The sequence below is a fragment of the Gopherus flavomarginatus genome, chromosome 6, assembly GCF_025201925.1.
Source record: "Gopherus flavomarginatus isolate rGopFla2 chromosome 6, rGopFla2.mat.asm, whole genome shotgun sequence".
NCBI lineage: Eukaryota > Metazoa > Chordata > Testudines > Testudinidae > Gopherus > Gopherus flavomarginatus.
Window position 1 is genome coordinate 61,173,760 of NC_066622.1, and position 20,946 is coordinate 61,194,705.

Genomic DNA, 20,946 nt, shown 5'->3' on the forward strand with positions numbered 1-20,946 from the left:
ACTCGAAAGAGGTTCCTCCTGGCGCTCACATCCGTGAACCTGAATGCTTTATCAGTCCTCAAGGAAAGACCTGAAGAAGGAGACTTGCTGACGCAAAGCCACAGGGATATCTGAGGTTTCCCTGGCCCCTCACCCTTGTCCTGCCTGGATGATGTCAGCATCTCTCTGTGAGGTCACCACCTCCCCACCACCTTTAACCAACAGTCTGCGGTCCTGCAAAAGGCCTTTGTGATGTCACTACCACACCCCTCCCTTGCTGTGCTAATGTCCTGCTCCAGGCCAGGCACTGTGGAGGTTTGAGCTATTCCGTGTGGATAACCCCAGACAAGGAGTGTTCGTTCTAGGCAGTAAGCCGGCTAGACAGTAAAACATCAGATGCTGCTCCCAATGTTATGCTCCGTTTTTCAGAAATTAGTCGACTTTATGGCCAGAAGAGACCATTAGAGCATCTAATCATATAATCATAGAATATTAGGGTTGGAAGGGACCTCAGGAGGTCATCTAGTCCAATCCACTGCTCAAAGCAGGACCAATCCCCAACTAAATCATACCAGCCAGGACTTTGTCAAGCCTGACCTTAAAAACCTCTAAGGAAGGAGATTCCACCACCTCCCTAGCTATCCCATTCCAGTGCCTCACCACCCTCCTAGTGAAAAAGTTTTTTCCTAATATCCAGCCTAAACCTCCCCCACTGCAACTTGAGACCATTACTCCTTGTTCTCTCATCTGCTACCACTGAGAACAGTCTAGATCCATCCTCTTTGGAAACCCCTTTCAGATACTTAAAAGCAGCTATCAAACCCCTCTCAGTCTTCTCTTCTGCAGATTAAACAAGCCCAGTTCCCTCAGCCTTTCCTCATTAGTCCTGCGCTTCAGACCCCTGTTCATTTTTGTTGCCCTCTGCTGGACTCTTTCCAATTTTTCCACATCCTTCGTGTAGTGTCGGGCACCAAACTGGACACAGTACACCAGATGAGGCTTCACCAGTGCCGAATAGAGAGGAATGATCACATCCCTCGATCTGCTGGCAATGCCCCTACCTATACAGCCCAGAATGCCGTTAGCCTTCTTGGCAACAAGGGCACACTGTTGGCTCATAGCCAACTTCTCATCTAGTGTAACCCCTAGGTCCTTTTCTGCATACCTGCTTCCTAACCATTTGGTCCCTAGTCTGTAACAATGAATGGGATTCTTCCATCCTAAGTGCAGGACTCAGCCCTTGTCCTTGTTGAACCTCATCAGGTTTCTTTTGGCCCAGTCTTCTAATTTGTCTAGGTCTCTCTGTATCCTATCCCTACCCTCCAGTGTATCTACCACTCCTCCCAGTTTAGGGTCATCTGCAAACTTGTTGAGGATGCAATCCACACCATCCTCCAGATCATCAATGAAGATATTGAACAAACCCAGCCCCAGGACCGACCCTTGCGGCACTGCGCTTGAAACCGGCTGCCAACTAGACATGGAGCCGTTGATCACTACCCATTGAGCCTGACGATCTAGCCAGATTTCTATCCACCTTACAGACCATTCATCCAGCCCACACTTCTTTAACTTGCTGGCAAGAATACTATGGGAGACCGTATCAAAAGCTTTGCTAAAGTCAAGGAATAACACATGCACTGCTTTCCCCTCATCCACAGAGCCAGTTATCTCCTCATAGAAGGTAATTAGGTTAGTCAGGCATGACTTGCCCTTGGTGAATCCATGCTGACTGTTCCTGATCACTTTCCTCTCCCCTAAGTGCTTCAGAATTGATTCCTTGAGGACCTGCTCCATGATTTTTCCAGGGACTGAGGTGAGACTGACAGGTCTGTAGTTCCCTGGATCCTCCTTCTTCCCTTTTTATAGATGGGCACTACAGTAGCCTTTTTCCAGTCATCCGGGACCACCCCTGATCACCATGAGTTTTCAAAGATAATGGCCAATGGCTCTGCAATCACATCCGCCAACTCCTTTAGCACCCTCGGATGCAGCGCATCCGGCCCCATGGACATGTGCTCGTCTCCAGATATTCTAAATAGTCCCAAACCACGTCTTTCTCCACAGAGGGCTGGACACCTTCTCCCCATGCTCTGCTGCCCAGTGCAGCAGTCTGGGAGCTGACCTTGTTTGTGAAGACAGAGGCAAAAAAAGCATTGAGTACATTAGCTTTTTCCACATCCTCTGTCCACTAAGTTACCTTCCTCATTCAGTAAGGGGCCCACACTTTCCTTGACTTTCTTCATGTTACTAACATACCTGAAGAAAGCCTTCTTGTTACTCTTAACATCTCTTGCTAGCTGCAACTCCGAGTGTGATTTGGCCTTCCTGATTTCACTCCTGGATGCCTGAGCAATATTTTTATACTCCTCCCTGGTCATTTGTCCAATCTTCCACTTCTTGGAAGCTTCTTTTTTGCGTTTAAGATCAGCAAGGATTTCACTGTTAAGCCAAGCTGGTCACCTGCCATATATACTATTCTTTCTACACATTGGGATGGTTTTTTCCTGCAACCTCAGTAAGGATTCTTTAATCCTTTAGAGGATTGGAACTGATTTCAATGGAGTCACATGTTTGCTAGGTTTTCATGCATTTGCACAGGAAAATATTGAGTGTTTCCATTCATTTCAGGGATCCCTATTCAGTGGAACTCCTCAACAGAATGGAAATGAAATTATTTTTGTTGAAGGAAGAAGTTTGAAAGGTGGCAAAGGGACTTGAACCAAGACCCCTTTGATTTTCAGTCAAATACTCTACTACTGAGTTACACCCCCATGGCTGCTGTGGAGGTAAATCGGTGATCTTAAAGATTTTGAAGGACAGGCCCTGCCTCAGAGATCTCCTGTACTCTTCCCAGACCACAGTGCTTTTAAAAATGGGGTTTGATTAAACTTATAGACATATGGAGACACCACAGCTTGCACACCCACCCACATAGCTTCCCCAATGACATAGCTACCACCTCTCGGGGAGACGGATTAACTACATGGATGGGACAGCTCTCTCCCCTCTGCTTAGAGCATCTTCATTCTTTATGAATAGGTAGGAAAGAACCTCCTGAATGGACAGTAAGCAATTTATCAAATATTGCTGGGTCTGCATTCAATATGGGTAACTGGTCGTATTGGGCTGGATTAGTAGGAGCATTTCCAGCAGATCGAGAAAAGTGATTATTCCCCTCTATTCAGCACTGGTGAGGCCACATCTGGAGCATTGTGTCCAGTTTTTGCCCTCCCACTACAGAAACATATTGGAGAGAGTCTAGGGGAGGGCAACAAAAATGATTAGGGGTCAGTGGACTTACGAGGAGAGGCTGAGGGCACGGTCATCCAGAGGGGGGGCAAGTGGGGCAATTTACCCCAGGCCCTGCAGGGATCCCATGAGAATATAGTATTCTATAGTATTGCAACTTTTTTTTCTGGAAGGGGCACCCAAAATTGTTTTGCCTCAGGCCCCCTGAATCCTCTGGGCAGTTCTGTCCACTCCACCCCCTTGACTCATTCTCCTCCCTCTGAAGCCCCACCTGTGCTCTGCTCTCACTCCCATTTGGCCACTTCCCACTCCTGCTCTTTCTCTTTGGCTGAGGCCTGCTGGTCCACCTTTTGCTTGCTCCTCTCCTCCCAGAAGGCCTCCTTGTGTCTCTCCACCCCCGCCCCCAAAGTCTGCCTGCTGCCCCCACCTCTCTGCCCTTCCCCTGAGACTCACCCTGCCCAGCACTCACACCTCTCTGCCTCTCCTGAGACCCACCTTGCCCAGCACTCACACCTCTCTATCCCCTCCCCTGACCTGCCCTGTCCACCACCCACACCTCTTTGCCCCACCCATAAGACCGGCCCTGCCCACCACTTGCACCTCTCTGCCCCTCACCTGAGACCCGCCCTGTCCATCTCTTTCCTTGGTCATCTCTTGTTATTCCTTGAAACATCAAGGATGGAATAAAAAGCTGAGTTTACTCCAGGGTGAGGAAGGAAAGGAACCACCAACCCCCTGGCAAATCTCAGTGCCCCAGAGAAAACCTGCCCCCTGCTATTGCAATCCCTGATGTGCTGGGGATATGATGGTAAAGGAACTGTCTGAATGATCAAGGCAGGAAATGGACAACAATCTACAGGAACGTCATTGACCACAAACACACTCTCCTCATAGACTCATAGACTCATAGGTCAGAAGGGACCAATATGATCATCTAGTCTGACCTCCTGCACAAGGCAGGCCACCGAACCCCACCCATCCAATTCTATAACAACCCCTAGCCCAGGACTGAGTTATTGAAATCCTCAAAATTGGTTTGAAGACCTCAAGCTGCAGAGAATCCACCAGCAAGCGACCCATGCCCCACGCTGCAGGGGAAGGCGAAAAACCTCCAGGGCCCCTGCCAATCCGCCCTAGAGGAAAATTCCTTCTCGACCCCAAATATGGTGATCAGCAAAACCCTGAGCATGTGGGCAAGACTCAACAGCCAGCACCCAAGAAGGAATTCTCTGCAGTAACTCAGTTCCCATCCCATCCAACATCTCCCCGCAAACCATTGAGCAGACCTATCTGGTGGTAATCCAAGATCAATTGCCCAAATTAACGATCCTATCATAACATCCCCTCCATATACTTATCAAGCTTTGCCTTAAAGACAGAAAAGTCTTTTGCCCCCACTACTTCCCTCGGAAGGCTGTTCCAGAACTTCACTCCCCTAATGGTTAGAAACCTTCGTCTAATTTCAAGTCTAAACTTCCTAATATCTAGTTTATACCCATTCGTCCTCGTGCCTACTTTAGTACTAAACTTAAATAATTCCTCTCCCTCCCTAACGTTAACCCCCTTGATATATTTATATAGAGCAAGCATATCCCCCTGCAGCCTTCTTCTGGCCAGGCTAAGCAAGCCAAGCTCTTTGAGTCTCCTTTCATAAGGCAATTTTTCCATTCCTCGGATCATCCTAGTAGCCCGTCTCTGAACCTGTTCCAGTTCGAATTCATCCTTCTTGAACATGGGACACCAGAACTGCACACAGTATTCCAGATGGGGTCTCACCAACGCCTTATATAACGGTACTAACACCTCCTTATCCTTGCTGGAAATACCCCGCCTGATGCATCCCAAAATCGCATTTGCTTTTTTAACAGCCGTATCACATTGGCGACTCATAGTCATCCTGCTATCAACCAATACCCCAAGGTCCTTCTCCTCCTCTGTTGCTTCCAACTGATGCGCCCCCAACGTATATCTAAAATTCTTATTATTAATTCCTAAGTGCATGACCTTGCACTTTTAACTATTGTATTTCATCCTATTTCTATTACTCCAGTTTACAAGGTGATTCAGATCTTCCTGAATAGTATCCCTGTCCTTCTCCGTGTTAGCAATACCCCCCAGCTTGGTGTCATCCGCAAACTTTATTAGCACATTCCCGCTCTTTGTGCCAAGGTCATTAATAAAAAGGTTAAATAAGATCGGTCCCAAAACCGATCCTTGAGGGACTCCACTAGTGACCTCCTTCCAGTCTGACAGTTCACCTTTCAATACGACCCGCTGGAGTCTCCCCTTTAACCAGTTCCTTATCCACCTTACAACTTTCATATTCATCCCCATCTTTTCCAATTTAACTAACAGTTCACCATGCGGAACCGTGTCAAACGCCTTACTGAAATCGAGGTAAATTATATCTACCGCATTTCCTTTATCTAAGTAATCCGTCACCTTCTCAAAGAAGGAGATCGGATTGGTTTGACACGATCTACCTTTAGTAAATCCGTGTTGCAATTTGTCCCAATTACCATTGACCTCTATGTCCTTAACTACTTTCTCCCTTAAAATTTTTTCCAAGACCTTACATACTACAGACGTCAAGCTAACAGGCCTATAATTACCCGGATCACTTTTATTCCCTTTCTTAAAAATAGGAACTACATTAGCAATCCTCCAGTCATACGGCACAAACCCCGAGTTTATCGATTGCTTAAAAATTCTCGCTAACGGGTTCGCAATTTCAAGCGCCAGTTCCTTTAATATCCTCGGATGGAGATTGTCCGGGCCCTCGGACTTTGTCCCATTGAGCTGTTCATGTACGGCCTCTACCTCAGTTGCGGTAATATCCACTTCCATATCCACATTCCCGTTTATCATCCCTCCATCATCGCTAGACTCCTCACTAGTCTTATTAAAAATTGAGGCAAAGTACTTGTTTAGATGTTGGGCCATGCCCAGGAATTCTTGCAGTTCAGCCAGGGACACACTTACACAATGGCACAGCAGTGTGTGTGTTGTGGAAGCTGGTCTGAGCGAACAATTGGAATTGATCACTCAGTGAGAACAGAACTGGAGTGTAGTGAGAAACACATCTCAAGCAAGTAGTTGTGGCTGAGTGGTTAAGGTGATGGGCTAGAAATCCATTGGGGTCTCCCTGAACAGGTTGAAATCCTGCCAACTACGGAGGAAGTTGTGGTTCTTCAGTTTCAACAGAGCTGGGTCTTGTCTCACTCTCAAGCTATATCTACACTATTGGGTAATGTGGCTTTAAAGTGTTTCAATTAAACAGCTGTTGCATGTCCACACTATGCCCCTTGTGTCACCAGAGCACATCCAGGCTAGACTCTTGGATGGCCACAGAGAGCAGTGCATTGTAGAGAGCAGTGCATTGTGGGTAGTGGTGCAACTGGCTGCGGGTGCTTTGGGAAGGGTTTGCAAAGCCTCATGGGCTGGTACAGCATCACATGATGCAGGTTTCTCTATCCCATTGTTCCATGGGAATCCTACTAGATTGCCAGCTGCTTTTCAACTGCAATGTGCCTGGTGGGTAGAGAGTGTGTTTGTGTGTGTGGGGAGAGGGATTGTGTGGGCACACTGTCTCTAAGTTCAGACAGCTGCTGCAAACAACCAGTCCTGAGGCAGGGGGAAGGGGACAGCCCCAACATCAGCCACTGTTTCCCTCACTGGCTCAGCTCAGCACAGCAGCCTCTGTGACACACACACACTGCTGCCTGCTTAGCTCTGTGTCAGGGTTGCTGGAACAGGGGGTTAGAGGGCCATGGCCCCACCACTCTTTACTGGCTGTTAGGACAAATGATGGAGTGGGGGGAAGGGTGGAGTCTTGGGGGGAAAAGGCATTCTGTGGGTGTGGCCTCGGGGGAGGGGTGGTGTGAATGCGGGTCCCTGGGGAAGGGGTGTCATGGGAGCACCACAGTTCAGACAACAGTGCCCCCCCACACACTGTAAGGAAGCTCCCGTCGCCCCTGCTCTGTGTTCATGGCGAGGGAGAGAGCAGCATTCCACGGCAGTGATTTGCTCCCCAGGGCTCCGGCAGGGGGGCTCAGGCAGCGATTTAAAGGGCCCGGGGCTCTGGCCTCTGCAGGGAGCCCTGGGTCCTTTAAATCACCGGCTTGGGGAAGCTGGGCCGGGCTAGCACAGCGAACCCGCTCTTGCCGGTACCCCATACTGGACCGGCCCGGCTTACTTTCACCTCTGGAAGGACCTCACCTGGATCAATAACTGGTTAAAAGCTAGGAAACAAAGGGTAGGACTACATGGTCAGTTTTCAGGATGCAAACAGGTAACTAGTGGTGTCTGTACTCGGACTATTCAACATATTGATAAACGATCTGCTAAACAGCGAGGTGACAAATTTTGCAGATGATCCCAAACTACAGAGGATAGTTAAGTGCGAAGCAGCCTGTGAGGAGCTAAAAAGAGATTTCACAAAACTGGGTGAAAGGGCAACAAAATGGCAGATGAAATACAATGTTGATAAATGCAAGGTGATGCACATTGGCAAACACAATCTCAACTCTACATATAAAACGATGGGATGTAAAATAGCTATTGCAACTCAAGTGAGAGATCTTGGAGTCACTGTGGATAGTTATCTGCAAACATCCACTCAATGTGCAGCGGCCGGCAAAAAGCAGGGAAGGTGTCTCTAGTCTCTGTTTGCTGGGAGCGGGTGACAGGGGATAGATCACTTGATGATTACCTGTTCTGTTCATTCCCTCTGGGGCACCTGGCTTTGGCCGCTATGGGAAGACAGAACACTGGGCAAAATGGACCCAGTCTGACCCAGTCTGGCTGCTCTTAAGTCCCTATGCTCCTTTCATACAGATGCCTGGGATTCTGCCTCACAATGTGTCCCTGAGGTCTCAGCCAAAATGCCCAGACTGGCAAACTCTCTGGGCTCCTGAAGCCTCTGCCTCCCACCTAGTGCCTATGGCTCATGCCTGACCCTTGCTGCTGCTCCTTGCTGTAGAAGGTGAAAGGAGCAGAGGCAGCGCAGGAGCCTTCTGGGAACGCAGATCTGAGGCTTTGGGGGAGACACATTGTCTAAGACATCGGAGCGCTGTAAACCATGCAGCCACCCCCTCAATCAGGGCCTATTCCAGCCCTGAGTCTGGGCTACCGCGATCCCTCCTGCAGAGCAGGGTGCCCACAGATTACAGTCTGAAAATAGGCATGTGACACTAATTCCTGTTCTCCCTGGCAGGTTCTGACCTAGACCAAGTGGCACCCTAGGCAAGACGTGTCTTCGGTGCCCCCCCCCCCATATGTTAAAATTTTAAGTATCTTATTTTTCATTGCATTTGTAGCTCAGTACATGATTTTGATGTACAATTTCGATGCATGATTTTCTCTGTCATATAAGATGCTAAATTTCCAGGCTAGGTTCTGTAAACCTGTATTTATTCATGCCATATATAAGCAAATAAAACAAATGCATTTTCTTTAAGCATATAGAAACTTTTTAATTTTAACAGTAACTGAAACGTACTAACATCTAGAAATGGAACTGTCACCAGCACAGGGCTGGCCAGGATTAAATAGTGTTCCAGTAGGAGACAGCGTTAGGATGTTAACCCCAGGCCTTTAGTTGAAAGGTGGCTTCTCTCACCTTTCCCCCATGAACTGAAGCACAGCATTAAAGAGATCCAAAGATTGGCCAATGGCATTTTCAAGTGCTAAAATAGCAAGCGATGTCGCTCTCTCATTGGCCATCAGTGACTGAAGATGTGGTTTAATGAGCCAAAAAGAAACCTAGCAGCTGCTGAAGTGGTTCAGTTGGGAGCGTGCTAGATTAGCAGGCTATTCTATCCAGCTTTGTGCACAGGTGGGATGTTTTCTGAAAGGTGCAGCAGTTCCTTTAACTGCCACGAGTCCCTCATTTCAGGCTATGCAGCAGGAAAAGACAGCATGGGCTTCTGCACGTAGTTGGCCCACCTGACCTTTCATTCTTCTCTTGCTCTTTGTCAGCAAGGAGAAGAAAAAGAAGATCTCCCTCAAACTGGAGTCACACGGGCGAGGTAAGGACGACTTTCTGAGTGCCTGCTCCAGTCCTCTGCTCTGCCAGCTGACCTATTGAAGGGCTGCCACCACTTTCTCTAGGTTTGTCCATCGGTCTGTGGCAGGGTGAGCAACAGCCAAGCAGATGGAGTTTTTGTAGTGTAGTGGTTATCACATTTGCCTAACACGCAAAAGGTCCCTGATTCAAATCCAGGCAGAAACATGCTGGTTTCCTTTTCCCAGATCCCCTTGCTGTTCAGGAAGGCGCTCCTCCTTCTGCCACTGGCCTGTCCCTGGGATAACTCCAACCCCTGCATGACAGAAGGTGCTGACAGCAGTGGAGAAAGCACCTTGGTGTCAGGCTGGAGAACCTAGAGGAGTTAGGCATGTTACCTTTCAGAGACTTGGGGCTTGGCCTCCTCTGCCCTTGGAGATTGGCAGGTGGACGCCGGCTCTTCTTGCTGGCCTTCTTTCCGTGACTTCCAAAAGGAGGAAGTGAGGCAGGAATGGGGCAAAAGAGGAAAGTCAAGCTGAGAAAGGCAGGGCAGAAACTAAGCACATCATAGTGGCTATGTGGGGTTAGTAGAGCACCATCATTCATTCTGCAAAGCCTGCGGAGGTGTGGTTGGCTGCTGGGAGGCAGAATCCTGTGCCTGCCTCTTAGCTTCCCAGGGGTGGCTACTTGCAGCCCAGGAGAAGAAGGGGGGTTCTGGGTCAAAGGAAGACAAGCAAAGCTGAGTCCAAGTGGAGAATGGCTGCTCCTTTATGGCCAACCTGGGGGCATGACTGATGGTTTTAGAGGTGGAGGCTGGGCTGGCTGTGAGCAACTGGGATCCAGGAAACCCCCACCTGCCCTTTTGAGGGCCAAATCATGGAGGTGCGGTTGGCTGCTGGGAGATAGACCCCTGTGGCTGGTTGTTGGCATCCCAGGGATGGCTCCTTGCAGCCCAGGAGAAGCGGGGTTCTGGGGGGAAGGAAAATAAGCAATGACGAGGCTGAGTAGGCTCCTTTCTGGCCAAGATGGTGGGCTGTGGTGGCTCTGGGTGTTGCCTGTAAGCCATAAGTGGACTTGGTGCAGTGAAAACTGCTGCTCCATTCTGGCTGACCTGGGGGTGCCATGGACGACTTGGGAGTGGGGGCAGGGCCCTGGCTGTGAGCAAATGGGATCCAGGAAGCCCATCCTGCCCCTCCAGGGGCTGAGTCTTCTTCTTCTCTCCTGCCATGGGGACCCTGGCCTCAAGCCTGCCCAGCATGTGCTGTAGCTCGAGCATTAAGCCTTCCTGTGTGGCCTGTGCTGGAGCTGACCCTGGGCCCCTGTGGGGCACTGTTGGGGGAAATCCCGACTGCCAGTCACTTTGGGAGCTGTGCTGCCCGAGGTAAGCACCCCCCCTCCGACCACCTCCTGCACCCTTACCCCTGCCCCAGCACAGAGGCTCTCTGTGTCTTGAACAAGCACTGTCAAGGATTGGCCAAGAACTTCTGCTCTGTTTATGTGAAAGAGACACCTAAAAGGGAGCCCAGCGGACAAGTTTAATTCACAAGCACAAACTGGCTGGCCAAGCCAGGATCTCTCAGTTACTCAGAAGGCTCTTCAGCCAGCTCTTCCCAAAGACCAGTCTCTGGAGGATTTTGTGACATGATGTAACTCAAAATAGCCCCCTGTAGCTCACATATTCATCATTCATATATGACTGTGATATGTCATACAAACAATTCCATGTCAGTTATCACATGAAAAGTCATGATCTGCTGAAATCGGTTACTCTGTCCAAATATGTATAGCATGAGGGTGTATGAAGTTATGCATTTTGCTGTATGGTTGTTGCTGAAATATGCTATAATTTTGCTAGTGACCCCTGCCAAGGAGGGAGTTCAACAACCATGAATCAGCAGAGGAATTGTAATTAAGGGATTTCCAATTCAATGACAGATGCCCAAACACAACACTGTGGGGACTGCTCAAGTCTATGCGTCAGTTGCACAAGACCACACCAGGAGGATTCCCCAACCTAGTGACTCAGCAGAGCCCACCCGGACACGTCTGGGCAAGTGTCTTCTAGACACTTGAACTAAGGATATAAAATAGGAGACTGTGGCATCATGTTTTTGCCTTTGTCCTCCCCCACCTATGTTGGAAGCAGCAGGAATCCTGAGAAAATGAAGGGGGGAATTCTATGTATTAAGGAGGGTAACATCCAGTGGGGTGAGAAAAATGCTTGACCTAACTACTGCCTAGTGTAATAAGGTGTAAAGTTTAGATTTTGCTGCGGTCATACAGAGCTTAGTGCTCTGCGTTGTGGCCCCAAGAGCCATGGATGCAAGTTGAGTTACGATGACCTTTTCCTTGTCTCCACATTTCTTAGGTGCCTCCTTCCAACACTGCTCAGAAAAAACGACTGGTTTCTTTTGGAAGTATTTGCATTGCAAGGCAGAGGCAGTCTTCTCTGTTTCCACAGAAGATTGACCAAAAGATGGGAAGAGCAGACACATTTGGCAAGGCACCACTGGGTGCTGCATCTCTAACCTCCACTTTACCTGGCAGGTGAGTCAGCCAGCTTAGCCACGATGCCACTCTCTGGGACTTTTCTCCCAACTGCTCCATTTTTTATCAGTGACTATCTAAAGGAAGGTGACATGACATCTACGTGGGGACATCCCCAGTGAATCACAAGGACGTGTGGCGCAGGCTCTCACGTTGCAGCTATTGCAGTCAAAGCAACCACATGCTAATGCCAGTCACAGCAGCCTTTTCATCAACTCCAGGCTTGTGATTTGATTCTTTCCAATGCTTCTCTACAAAAAAGCCTTTTCCTTAGCAAGCAATGACTTGGCTACCAAGGGAGGTCTCTTCTGTTTCCTAGAAAGACACAGGAAAATGTGAGCAGAGGAGACAAAAGCCATACACGAAGGCAACACTGGGAGTTGAACCCAGGATCTCCTATTTAGGAAGCAGGTGCTTTAGCCAGCTAAGCCATGGTGCCTGCCTCAAAAAAGTGTTTGCAACTGTTCCATTTGATGGCCCAGGACAACACCTGCAAATTCTAAAGTACAGACATTCCACATTCCCCGCAAGACCTGCAGACCTTGAGGTGTCTGGCTCTCCGTGCACAGAAAGCCACAGCTGAGATGACAGAGGGCTTCTAACATGTGCTTCTCCCACCAGCCACTGTGATCATATAGCGGTTAGTGATCTGTTTTTCAGTCGCAGCAACCTCGGCTCAGTTCTCAGTCATGGTAACCTTTCCACCAGCTCTAAACTTCTCATTTGCCATTTTCCAAGTGTGGGGAGGTGTCTGCCCCCAACCAAGCAGGAGAAAGATTAAGGCAGCCTTGCAGAGGCTGCGCAGAACCCTGCCTATCAGGAAAGGGCTTATTGGGAGAGCCAATCAGGAGAAGGCTTGCTGGAGCAGCCCATATATAAAGGGCTGCTCAGCCCAGCAAGAGTTAGTCACTGCTTGGAGTTTGAGGAGGGAGGTTTGGCTGGGGCTGGGGCTGGGGCTGGGGAAGGGGAAGGGGAAGGGGAAGGGTGGGCGGGCACCATGATCAGAGTAGTGCTGGGTGGGTAAGGGGCTCATGAGTGACCTTCTGGCCGAATTCTGCCAGACTGAGGCCCTAATACAAAGGCGGAGGAAGGTGCTGGGGCTGTGGGGAAGTGGTCCAGGGAAACAGATGCAGGGTTGGACGTTCACGACTTTTGCCTCCGTAGTGGCTGACACGGGTGGCTACACCCTGGACGGCAGCCAGCGACTGAGGCAAGTGTCCGGGTAGAGAACATCTGCCCCCGGGAATGGGGGAGAAAACTGAGTGGGGCACAGCCAGAGGGCTGTGTCCATAAGAGGACACTGAAGTCCTGAGAGCGCCATGGGTCCTAATGATAAAACAGATGCAGCCAGATGCCACTAGATGAAGGCGCACCGGTGAACCAGAACTTATTACCAGGATGGCCAGCAAGAGGCACCACAGCAATGAGGCATGCCCCATGGCACCAAGACTTAGCCGCAAGGAAGGCTCTCTCTGTCTTGAACAAGCACTTAGAAGGATTCTGCTGACAGGTCTTTTCTTTTTTTGAAAAGAGATACAAAAAAGGAGCCAACATACACACTAGGTTCAGCAAGGAAGAACTGGCAGGCCAAGCCAGGCTCTCCTGGTTAGTAGGAAGGCTCTTCAGCCAGCTCTTCCCAAAGATCACTATCTAGAGACCTTTTAACAGCCACTGCAGATGCTGACCACAAAACAGGCAAAGAGATGCCAAAATAGAGTTCTCCACTGCCTGCAGCCATCACGCTACCAGGAGTTCTGTGCACAGAGAGACCCCTGCTGCGGAGAAGAGGCCTTTTTTAGAGACTCTTCTGACACCAGCCGTTCTCAAATAGTGTTTAGTGTTCTGCGTTGTGACTTCAGCATCCACAGATGCCAGTCCAGTTGGGGAACATTTTTCCTGTCTAAACATTTGCCTAGTGCCCCCTTTCAACACTTGTCACCAAAAAGACCTGTTTCTTTTGCAAGCAATGTACAGCTAGGCAAAGGCAGTCTTCTCCATTTCCTCAAAAGATCACCAAGCTGTGAGGAGAGAACACACATTCAGCCAGGCTGGATCCTGGATCTTCTCTTTATTCAGCAGGTGTCCGAGAAAGACAGAAATCTACACCATGTAGAGGTCAAAAATAGGAGTTTATTACACACAGTGCTGGCGGAGTGTCACCTTGCTTATTAGGCTCAGAGACATTGTTAATTAATTAATTACAATAGAATATATAGATTTTTCACAAGCAGGGGAAAGTGACGGGGTAGGCAGTTCCACACCCATGGATAGGTTTTGCAGCAAGACAAGATAAGCACATTAGCCAATAGTTAACAGATTACATAATGTCTCCACCCATGGTCTCAAGTTAGCAAGTTAACATTTCATTTATACTTTGATAAAATGTTATTAGTATAAAATATCTATATTGAATTCTGGTTTGGGGTCCATAGGAATGGAGCAACTCCTTTGATTGTCCAACAGGTACATTCCTAGGGGTTAAAGCAAAGAAACAGTGAAAGTATATGGCAATAAAGATTTTCTGTGTGTCTAAAGGCAGGCATTGGTCCCTGGGAAGGGACGTGGAAGGATGACATATCTTATACTGACATGTGACAACTTTTCATAAACTCAAGACTGGATCTCTGGGAAGAACGTCTCCCTACAGAAGAAACAAACACAATAGGAACAGGGATTCTTTGTTCAATCTGCATCTCTGAATAAGACACAATTCTTTGGTTCTTAGCTCCAACACCTGGCAATTTGCTGACCAGGCCTATCTTAGCAAGCAAGGCTTTCTGTTTACCCTAGCTTTCTCTTAGCTTATCACTATTTGCTAGGCCTCTGGTCCTTGACCATACTCTGGACTTTGAGTCTGGAAAAGAGCTGGCACAATCCATGCACCAGGTTGCTACATAAAGAGCAAATAGATTTTTAATCCTTCACATGAAGTAATGGCAAAGCTCTTGGTTCAGGCCTGTAGCAGCTATGGAATAAACTGCAGGTTCAAATCAAGTCTCTGGAGTCCATCCACAACTGGGATGGGGTATTCAGTCCTTTGTACAGAGCTGAAGCTTGTTTGTAGCAAAGTCCCTCCAGAGGTATGAAGCAGGACTGAAGACAAGATGGAGATGAGGCATCAGCCTTTTATAGTCTCTTGCCACGTGGTCTTTGCTGTCTTTGTCCCAAGGACACTCTATCCAGCACGTGGCATAGAAAAACCTTTGAGTTCTGTGCACAGACAGGTCCCTGCATACCTTGATGAGTCACAAGGTGTATCTGCCTTCTCTCAATGGGTCGATTGTATAACTGATGGTCCCTAGTGGGCCATCAAGCAGGCTAGGCAGAACTGACACCAACTTGTCTAGAGTGTTCCCCAGAAGCAGAGCACGAGTTTGAAATATGGACAGCATAGAACCAATATTCATAACGTCAACTACAGAAATGATACACATCTAGAGAAAGCATCATTATAATCAGTCAATCAGAACCTCTTCACAGACCCCTTACGTGGCAACTTTTCTATAATATTGGCTGCAAATATAGAACAGTGGTCGCAATGGTGATCTATACAGTTACAGATTAAGTCATTAATGTCACAGGAGGTGACATGGTATCAGTGAGACTGATATTGGAATGCTGCCTCCAGTTCTGGTGTTCTCAGTTGAAAAATATGATGTGAAATTGGAGCTGGGGCAGCAAAAAGCCACCAAATGTTCTGAGGGCTGGAGAAAAATGCCTTCTAGTAAGCTATTGAAAGAGCTCAGTCTGTTTAGCTTATCAAAAGAAGATTGAAAGGTGACTTTACTGTAGTGTTGAAGGGCCTTAATGGAGAGAAAATATTGGGTGTTAGAGGGCTTTTTAATTGAGCAGAGAAAGGTATAACAAGACCCAATGCCTGGAAGGTAAAAAGAGACAAATTCATATTACAACTAAGGCACAAATATTCAACAGCGAGGATGATTCACCACAGGAACAGGCTACCAAGGAAAGTGGTGGATTTGCCATCTCCTGATGTCATTTAATGAAGACTAGATGCCTTTCTGGAATGTGTTTGCCTCCAAAGTCGCTCTTTTGTCATACAGGAGGCCTGTGATATGCAGGGGGTCAGATTAGAAGCTCTAATGGTCTCTTCTGGCCATAAAGTCGACTAATTTCTGAAAAACTGAGTGTAGCATTGGCAGCAGCGTCTGATATTTTCCTGTCTAGCCGGCTTGCTTCCTAGAACGAACGCTCCTTGAGTGGGGTGATCCACAGGGAGTAGCTTAAACCTGCAAAGAGCCTGGCCAGGGGCAGGACATTAACACAGCAAGGGAGGGGTGTGGCAGTGACATCACAAAGTCTTTTTTCAGCACCTCAGACTATCGGTCAAAGGTGGTGGGGATTTGGTGACCTCACAGAGAGATGCTGACATCATCCAGGCAGGACAGAGGCGAGGGGCCAGGGAAACCTCGGAGACCCCTGTGGCTTTGCTTCAGCAAGTCTCTTTCTCCAGGTCTCCTTGAGGACTGACAGAGTATTCAGGTTCACGGATGTGAGTGCCAGGAGGAACCTCTTTCGAGTTTTCTCCTTCCCTTGTAGTGATTTTACTAGAAAACAGCCATCCCTGTTTAGAAGGCAAGCGCCTCCTGGAGGTCTGAAACCTGTTCAGTCTGATCTATCTGGTGAGAGTTGAATTCTAGGCACTGAAAACACGAGCTTAAGGAGGCAGAATTTTATTCCATGCCTGGGATTTTGTCCCTTCGAATCACTGGGGACATTAGGGTTTGTCCTTTTTGTTTCACCTTTCCCTCCATCCATCCCTCCCTCCTTTCTCTTTGTCTCTTGCTTCTTTTGTCCTTTCTCCTGTTCCCCTCCCAACACCAGGGGGTGTGTGTGTGTGTGTGTGTGTGTGTGTGTGTGTGTGTGTGTGTGTGTGTGTGTGTGTGTGTGTGTGTGTGTGTGTGTGTGTGTGTGTGTGTGTGTGTGTTGCAGGGGAGTGCTCTGCAGCTCCCACTGTGGGTGGTCCATACAAAACTGTGGGGCTGAAATAGTGCTCTGACAGTGATCCCCACTGGTGACCTGGCCCATCCTTTGTGCTCTCTGGTGAGAACCCTCAGCCTTCCCTCCTCATGCTCTACCCTGATTGGCAGGGAGGAGACTCAGGTCCTTGTTGTTCTCTTTTAAGATCAAGGAAATAAGTCAGAACCAGTTCTATGTTTGACAAATTTTGCTGCTTCTCTGCATTAATTGTCTCTGAGCAGTTCATGATTCTGAGCAGTTCATTGCAGTTCTCCTCAAATACTTGCTGAATAATTACTGTGCACTGTTGTTGGTCTGGAGCTCATCTGAGAGCACTTTATTCAGGTCATTCAATGTCTGAAATTCAAGTTCCGATGGTTAGTTTGAAAATCAGGGCTCTTGGGTCCAATTCCCAACTCTGCCACTGACTTGCTGTGTGACATAAGACAAGTCCATTCTCCTTTTTCAGCCTTACCTTCTCCCTTTTTCAAGTAGAGATAATAATGATCTGCTCCTACCTACCTCACAGTGGGCGGAGGATGGGGATCCATTTGAGAGTGTCACTCGGAGTAGGGCATAGTATGAGGTGTCCTATCACGTTTACTCAGAGCAGATTAACACATAATAGAATAGCTGAAATAGTCTATTTGATTTGTATGTTTTTATTTTGAAATTGTTCAGAGCAGCAATGACTTAGCTCAGACTGAAGCATCTTATCTAATGTTTGAGATCTAAGTGTCTCCTCTTGTGTGCGACAAGACAATTTAACACACTGTGACAGACAGGAGATGCTTTTGTTTTGCAACAAAATATTTTAGCAAAGAACTTTTATCCCACTTGTTATGATTTCGAGAAACAAACTGGTTTAGTCTGAATGGGATTTTCTGACAGAAACAGTTGGAATGACATTTCCCCACCATCTCGATTCCTGGGATCTATCCCTGCCTCTGGGGGGTTTGTTGTCCATTAGAACAGGAGTTGGAACTGGTGGCTTTTCTTTATGGTTCTGCCACCGCTTTGCTTTGTAGGCCCTTGGGTAAGTCACTTCCCTTCTCTGGACCTCAGGCTCCCCTCATCTGTCCAATGGGAACAGGGACAGTTCTTGAACTCTGGGTGGTTGTGAGCCTGAGTGAGATACGGGGCGTTAAAGCCCTCTGTGAAGGAGAAAAGGGAACTTCTCAGTGACTGGGGCTCCTCTCTGTATGGCCCCAATGGGGAAGGAAAGAGATCGTGTGGGGGAGAAGACAGGCAGAAGGGGTAAAATGGGGCTAAACCAGAAATGAGGAGATTTTCTTCCTGTTAAAATATCCTGGAGTCTCATGGCTGAAAAGTCGCATCTTTAGTTAGGTATGAACCAGCAGCCTTGCAATTCCCAGGCAAAGGTGTGAACCACAGAGACTGATAATTGCCTGCTTCCCAGCTTTGCCTAAGAAGCAACTGCAGTGGTGCTACTGGTTAGTGCAAAAGGGGCTACTGCTGGGCTTATGAGTTCAAACCTTACCTTAAATACTGGTTTCTATTACCCCTGTAGCTTCCCCAACTTGTATTCCCCAATTCACATGGAAAGTACCCTACTAGGAAAAGGAGAATAAGTTCTGAAATGTGGAAGCTGATGCTCAGCTTGGAAATATCCACCCTCTGCTGCCATAAATTCCAGTAGATTGTTCACTGTCAGGGAAAATTGATCTATTAGCTGCCAGGAAAGGTGTCTGGGCACCATATCCCCCTGCTTCTTCCAATTCACTCCTGGCTCGGTCACGGCTGCAGAAGGATTCTATATGCATTGAGTCTAAATCTTTTCCAAGCCTTCTTAGCACAGCTGGTAGTGTCTCAGTCTCATAATCTGAAGGTTTTGAGTTCAAACCTCTCAGAAGACAATGCTCCCTGCTTCAAATTTTCTAAAGGAAATCAGAGAAAAGAGACTACAGGAGAGTGTTTTCTAGACACCTTCGCATCCATCTAACACACACACACACACAGAATCTTCTAAGGCATTAACTTTTCCTTCTCTATAGAGTTTGTATTCTCCATAGAGCAAAATATATCAAAAACATGCAAGACTAAACCTAATACAATATGAAACTCAATACAGATAAAATCTCACCCTCAGAGATCTTCCAATAAGCTTCTTTTGCAGACTAGGCTTATTTCTAGTCTGGGCCCAATCTTTTCACCTGGCGTAATCCTTGCTCCAGCTCAGGTGGTAGCTAGGGGATTTCTTATGACTGCAGCCACCTTTCTTCTGTTCTACCCCCTTATATAACTTTGGTACAAGGCAGGAATCTTTTGTCTCTCTCCTGGGGAAAAGCCCCAGGTTTAAGATGGATTCCTGTACCAGGTGACATGCTCACATGTCCTGTGAGACCCCAAGCCTTCATTTTTCCTGGCCTGACTCACAGATGGTGCAGGACAGAGCCATCTACAGTCAATTGTCCTGGTTAATGGGAGCCATCAAGAGTCCAAACCACTATTAGTGGCCCACACTTTGCATCATTACAACAAGACCTCAGAGTTATTGTTCATATTTCTAGTTTCAGATACAAGAATGATCGGTTCATACACATACGATGAACACACACAGTCGATTATAAACTTTGTAATGCTACCTTACATGCATAAAGCATATTCCAGTTACATTATATTCAGACTCATTAGCATATTTTAATAAAATCATATGGAGTGCAACGTCATAGCAGGGAAAGGGTTTTACTGCAGCACCTGGGAGCAGTTGAGTTTCATGTTCAGCCTGTGGTTTGAGTTTCTCCAGGTTTCTCGTAAGCACACAGGGCCCTTAGCAGGTGCTCTCGATACAGGAATGGCCCAGACATGATAAAGTGGTGGGAATTGCGTTTTCCTTTTTAATTTTTGTATTTCCAATGACATTTCTGTTTGTGATTTCGTTTTGCTTTGTATAACTGGGTTTTCTCCTGGATTTGCTATTTAACTAAAAAAAGAATAAGGCCTCAGGGGGCGGGATGGAGGAGCAGGCTGGGGCTAGGACTGCTAAGAGAGTGAAAGCATCAGGTTTTCCGTATTGTTTTCTGCCCTCATTTTCTGAGCAGTTTCTTTTCAGCCTCAAATTTGCTCAGTTGGTAGAGCCTCAGACTTTTAATCTGAGGGTCCAGGGTTCAAGTCCCTGGTCAGGTAGAAGGACAATTCCCCAAGATTTTCAGAAGGCATCTCTTGAGGACTCTCTTTGACTTCAGTTTTTCCTTTTCAGAACTTGGCCTTTCCTAGGAAGGGCTCTTTACTGCTTGGGACTGAAAGTGCTACTTCCTCACCTGTCCACTGGCATTACAGTCTGGAGGAAGAAAGGCCTCTGGGCCTGTAACAAAGTGCTGTGTGCTGATTTTTTGAGCAAATGTAGGGCTGGCCAGAAAGGCATATTCCCACTGGGTATTCCCTGAGAGAAAAAATTGTCCCCACAGAGTCTTTCATGCCAGAACGCAAACTCTCTTGGTTGGTCCCATGGTGTAAGGACTGGTATTCAGAGCTGTGAATCCTGAAATCAAAGTTCAAGCCCCTGTAGAATTGTGGGGTCCTTTCATTGCCAGCTAATTATTCTGGGATTTCCAAAGCTTCCTCTTGCTCCCTTCAATGACATGGTAGCCTGTCTCTTGCCTGCTAGCTGTTGTGACTCGCACTAGAGGTCATGTTTGATCCCAAAGCAAGGCCCTCCCTTAGGCTCAGTCTGAATACAGGTCAATGTAGCACTGCATGAGACAGGTCAATTTTATTTTGCTTTGTATAACTGTGTTTTCTCCTGGATCTGATGTTTAACTAAAAAAAGAAGAATGTCTCTGGGTGCCACATGAAGAAGCAAGATGGGCCTAGGGCTGCTAAAGAAGCAAGAGTAGCAAATTTTCTGCCCTCTTTTTCTTGACTAGTTTCTCTTCTGCATCAAACTTGCCCTTTTTTTCTATGGGCCTGGCTAGCTCAGTTGGTAGAGCATCAGACTTTTAATCTGACGGTCCAGGTTTCAAATTCCTGGTCAGGTGAAAAGGGAGCATTTCCCCATATGGTACTCCTCCAGCAACTGAAAAAGGCATCTTCTCAGGATGTTATTTCACAACAGTCATTTTTCCTCCAGGACTTGGTCTTTCCTAGAAAGGGCCATGTAGTGCCTAGGATGGAAGGGGCAATTTCCTCACATGGCCACTGGCCTCTCAGTCTGGATTAAGAAA

General features: G+C 47.6%; 1 protein-coding gene and 1 non-coding gene across 2 annotated transcripts in view; one reads left to right on the plus strand and one right to left on the minus strand.

Moving 5' to 3' along the window:
• The window catches only part of LOC127054176 (zinc finger protein 850-like), a gene marked incomplete at both ends in the record, with an annotated part of 1,166,641 nt that overhangs the window by 801,683 nt on the left and 344,012 nt on the right, over positions 1–20,946 (minus strand). The gene's annotated exons all lie outside the window — the stretch shown is intronic.
• TRNAK-UUU (transfer RNA lysine (anticodon UUU)) lies at positions 20,688–20,760 on the plus strand. Its single transcript has one exon. It is a non-coding gene; the product is annotated as a tRNA-Lys (tRNA).